Consider the following 5,403-nt stretch of genomic DNA (forward strand, 5'->3'; position numbering starts at 1 on the left):
CTTCCATCTGTTCCTCCTTCTCCTCAACCCTGGTCATGTCATTTTTTTTTTTTCTGGTTTAATCAGAGATAAGAAAAATGGATCTTGAAAGTCTTTTCACAAGAGAATCTAAAATTCTCAGTGCTGATGGAAGGTATGAAAGCATGGGAAGTTAAAGAAGAGGATTTCAGGCTCTCATCATCTATCACTGCTGTTCTGGCATAACACAAACGGAGGATATGAAAATATCCATTCTGTGTCCTGGGAATCAGAGCACCCTGCTGAGAAAGGTCTTCTACTGAGGAGTGTCCCACTAATGGGATAATCTCACAGATGGATAAACACAAAGACACAGAGCTCTGTCACACACTAGCACCAACCAGGTTACTGTGTTTCCTGGGTCACAGATTTGCCCAGGAGAAAGTCCACCCAGTAAACGCAAGTGTTAAAATGAAAGCAAATATATTGGAACCTGAACACAACAATGCATACTACAGAGTGGAATTCCATAAATGGCTTTTTACTACAATAAAATCACAAGGAACTCAAGATAAAACCATTGAACAGTATGTACAATAAGGGCAGTGTCAGTCCAAGACTTGGAAACACTTACCAAATGGAATGGAGAAGGCATTAAATATTCATTTACATGTCAAGTCAGTCTTTCCACTTAGAAGGTCCAGTGGAGAATGTGGTGGAAAGATCCAAAGTGACCCCCAAAGACACCCACCTTCTGAGATCATGCCTCTGGGTACTCTCCTCCCCTTGAGTGTGGGCAGGACCTGGGACTTACTTATAACTAACAGGATATGGCAGAGATAACAGGATGTCCCTTTATGATTAAGTTACTATATATATAAGACTCCCTCTTTGGAGCAGACATGCTGTACTCTCCCTTACTGGCCTCGAAGAATCTGCCATGAAGTAAGGGGCCGTGGTGAAGAAGCCCATATGGCAAGGAACTGCAAGCAACCTGTCATTGCTGAGAACAGCTTCAGCAAGAATCCAAAGCCTCAACCCTCCAAGAAGTAGGAAATGAATTCTGCCAACAAGCTGAGGGAGCTTGGGAGTGGATCCTTCCCTGGGTGAGCCTCTGATGACACTGCAGCCGAGTCAACACATTGACTGCAGCCTAGTGAGATGCTGAAGCTGAGAACCCAGATGAGCCATGCCCAGGCTTCTGACCTACAGAAACAGGGAGATAATAAGTGTGTGTTGTTCTGGCTGCTAAGTTCATAGTAATTTGTTACACAGCAGTAGCTGACTAATACAGGAGATAAGAAATAGTTTGGTCAGGCGCAGTGGCTCACGCCTGTAATCCCAGCACTTTGGGAGGCCAAGGTGGGTGGATCACAAGGTCAGGAGATTGAGACCATCCTGGCTAACATGGTGAAACCTCGTCTCTACTAAAAACAAAAATAATTAGCCAGGCGTGGTGGCAGGCCCCTGTAGTCCCAGTTACTTGGGAGGCTGAGGCAGGAGAATGGTGTGAACCCAGGAGGCAGAGCTTGCAGTGAGCCGAGATTGCGCCACTGCACTCCAGCCTGAGTGACAGAGCCAGACTCCGTATCAAAAAAAAAAAAAAAAAAGAAATAGTTTGACTTGCTAGCCATTTTTACTTTCATAAAAAATGTTGTTTCTAGTTATCCTTTCATGCTATAAGAAGCATCCTTTCCAAGTCCCACGGTCACAGAGGGCATCCCACATCTCAAGCTCATGGTGGTCCCCTAGCTGAAATAAATGACTGACTGTAGAAGAGGGGTGGTTTCCCAAAGGAAATACAGGGTCTCATTACCAAAAGAAAAAGGAGATAGAAAGTGAACATCTACAAAATAGTAATTGCCCACCTGAGAGCCCTCCCCATTTAATTTGACTGGGGAAGAAACAGGTCCAGAGATGGTGAACGGCTTCCACAATCACACAACAACTTCGTGGCAGAGCCAGAAGCCGCACAGTTTCCTCATGCAGTCCAGGAGTCTTATCACCAGAGCACACTGTGTGACTAACGTCTTTAGATGATTTCATTTCTCTGTTATTTTAACCTATTTAGGAATATTTATTCAGTGAGAAAGCATGAAAATCAAAGTTAAATAATTAGTGAAGATAAATAAAAGTTTTTAAAAAAATCCAACAGTGGAATCAAGCCTGTTATTTGGAAGAGAAATGCCTACTTGGCTGCCCTTTTAAAACATTTCCAACTGGTTTTTGCATACTTGAGACTTTGAATTACTGCCACGACCAAGAACAACAGAACAGCAAATATGAACCTGTTAAAGAAAGAAAAGAAAAGAATTGAGTCTTTGGTTTCTACTTCCCCCCACCTCCTCTTTTTCTCCTTTCACATACAAACTCTCAAGGGTCTTTTCGTATAAAGAGAAATGTAGGTTCTTGCATTGAGATTATATACTCAAATGCTCCCCTTTATACATAAATAAATGAGTGGCTAAAGGGGCCAGTTGTGTGCTGAGCACTGTGCTGGGCACAGTAGAGGTGACTCTGGGCTTGGGTCTCCTTCCTTGACCTTGTGATTTCTGTCCAGCACATCTGTGGCCCAGGAGCACCAAAGCTTCCAAGAGTAGCAACAGCTCCTGAGTTTGGATCACAGCTGCTTAGAACCCCACAGGGGCCCTGGGACCACAGAGCAGCTGCGTAGCAAGGTCTTCTAAGTAGCATGTCACTGCTCAGCCCCTTGGAAGCCAGTCAGGCATTTGCCTCTTGTGTTGCATTCTACTTTTTATTAAGTTGATGCCAATTTCTCCAGGCATGCTCTTAGGGATGGCCACAATTTCATGAAGCTTAAGGGGGCAGAGGAGGAGGGAGGATGCAAGTAGAACAAAAAGTAAGTATAGTGCTACATCTTAGGAATTCTGCCACCAGCTTGCTGTGTGAGTCAGAATAAGTTAACTTCTCTTAGTCTCAGCCTCTCCTGTGTAGAATAAAGATAATAATGGCTGCCCTGCAACCTCAGCAGGTTGGGCATGTGAAAGCTGCCCATAACATGTTTAATAAGCATTATGGGTACCAGTCTGAGCCAATTCTGTTTCCATAACCACTTCTCACCCATGACTGAGGCCCCGAGGGCTTAGAGGTGATCATAACTGACACTGGTGGCAGTGCTTACTGTGTACTACATGCTACACTATGCACTTTACACATGGCAACTCAGTCCACCTTCACAGCCGCCTATGAGAGAAACGTTATTATAATGATCCCCCATATATAGATCAGGAAACTGAGTTACAGAGGGTTCCAGTACTTGTTTGGAGTATATAGCTAGTGTGCTGGTACAGCCAGAATATAGGCTCTGGCTGTGGGGCTCCAATGTCTGTGTTATTCATCGGCACATTCTATGCCTTGCGGATAAATGCAGTATCACCCAAAACAGGGACCAAATAGCCCAAGAAACCATCCGTCTCCCCGTCTTCCACCTCCTCTCTCCCATTTCCCATCAGCTGCCCCCGGCCTTCTAAACCCACTTCCGGTCTGTAACACCTCTGTCCTGCTCCACATTTCTGGATTCTGACTCCTCCTTGGGCCCTGTGCATTGCTCCCTCTATTGAACTTGCCTCTTTGACTTCTTTTAAGCACCTGTGGCTTTCTCCAAACCACCCTTAGCTCTTGCTCTGCAGCCTGGAGGCTGGGGGTTCCACTGGGTCCAGGGCTTGTCTAGCTGTGGAATTAGGAAAATTACAGTTGTTGGTCATTTGGCAAAGAAGGCTGCTTAGGTGACCCTTTGAAACCAATATTGAATGATGAGACAGCAAGAACCTGACCATGCTAAGGTAGTAATGATGCTAGTCAACCATCAGGTGGAACTTACCAGGAGATTCAAAACCCTGGTGGGGAGTTCCAGTTCAGGTAAGCTCCCAGAGAGCGAAGACACAGCACCAAGAAAAGAGATCACCCTTAAGTTCCCATCTGCTGCCACACAGATTTTTTAAAGGTTCTGAAAAGATCATAGTTGGGGGGGAGCTGGGGAATTGTGTATCTCCTCTCTAGCATCTGCTAAACAAGGATCTTGGGCATGAGGCCAAGCTGTGGGCTGCTTCATAGAGCCACAATGCTCTTCCTCCAAGTCAAAGTTATGCTAACACTTTTCAGTTTATCAAAAAGGTCTTTTGAGTTCATGACAATCTCTTTTTCTTCAGTTTTCAATCTCAGAAAGGTTTAGTGTGCTTTTGGATTACTGGTCAATATATTTGACAAATGAGAGTCCCTCTATTCCTTGTAGTGGTGCTCGGAAGCTCATATCTGATGTTACAGTAGCAGTTACTACCAGTATCCAACCTGTCAATATTGCACAGGACTAGTCTTCGTTGGTTGACACTCAAACATTTGTCATATCTAACCAATGAAACACTGGTTGTATCTGATGAAGTGGTGCCAAAAATACATATGTGATCTGCCCTAGCAAGTAAAATAATTACTCACCCTCTATCAAGTGATGGGGAGTCTGGGGTTCTTGAACTCCAGACTTAGCTGCCTGGGCCATCTGGTCATAGGAGCTGCCACTCCATTGAGTAGTTCCGATTGGCTTCTGATATGGCAGGCCTGGGAGCATCCCTTTCTCCTGCATGTCCATGTGAAATATCTTTACCTGCAAAGATATTCGCTTGATTTAAGGGCATGACCTTCAATATTCACTTGATTTAAGAGAAAATCCCTTCTTAGCTCAAGAATAACCTCCAAAGACACATACAAAGATATTTATGGGAGACACACCATCTGGGATTGGCTTTAAAATTCTTCAGCAACAATAACTATGAATAACAACAAGAAGACAGGAGTGGAGTTAAATAAAAAGGAACTATGGAATGTTGACAACTGTTGAGCCTGAGTCATTTTATTTATGTATTTATGTATTTTGTTAACTAAATTGAAAGGCCAAGAGGAAAACTAAAGCACCCCAAGGTAGCATCACAGGAACAGATATCCTAGGACTGAGGGCACAGAGGGAAGGATCTGCATTATTCAAACTAGTAAATCTAGAGGAGACACCACGGTGCTGGGATCCAGGCTTCTGAAGAAGGGGGCACCTTCCTGACAGCAAGCAAGTGCTGGGATATCTGAAGTGAGGTCTGATGGTGCTGGTGCTGCATGTGCTGGAACAACTGCAAAGTGGCCTCAGCTGCTGCGACGGAAGGACTTCCAGCTGCCAGGGTGAAGCAGCATGACTGGAGGAAGATGGTTAAGATGAGAACATAGGATCACAGCAGACGTGGAACCCACAGGGAGCAAGCAGAAAGGAGTGTGTTCCCTTTCCTCCTCCTCCAGCCTTCTCTCTTGAGCCCCCAGTTAGCAAAACTAAGAGAGAGCCAGTGGCATAGCAGACATGTTTGCAGAGCCTTAGCTCGAGCATCACATAGCTGAGCATAGACAGCTGGTTATTGAGGGACAGCTTAATAACTGACACAGTGGACTTAC

The 5,403-nt window shown here is 44.8% G+C and overlaps 1 long non-coding RNA gene across 1 annotated transcript; it reads right to left on the minus strand.

Annotated features, from left to right (window-relative positions):
• Positions 1-478: 478 nt before the first annotated feature.
• On the minus strand, positions 479-4,578 carry LOC144340254 (uncharacterized). Its single transcript, XR_013416150.1, has 2 exons — positions 4,411-4,578; positions 479-3,649 (listed from the first exon to the last, which is right to left on the minus strand). It is a non-coding gene; the product is annotated as an uncharacterized LOC144340254 (long non-coding RNA).
• Positions 4,579-5,403: the final 825 nt, after the last annotated feature.

The sequence above is a fragment of the Macaca mulatta genome, chromosome 4 (genome assembly GCF_049350105.2).
Source record: "Macaca mulatta isolate MMU2019108-1 chromosome 4, T2T-MMU8v2.0, whole genome shotgun sequence".
In the NCBI taxonomy this organism is placed as follows: Eukaryota; Metazoa; Chordata; class Mammalia; order Primates; family Cercopithecidae; genus Macaca; species Macaca mulatta.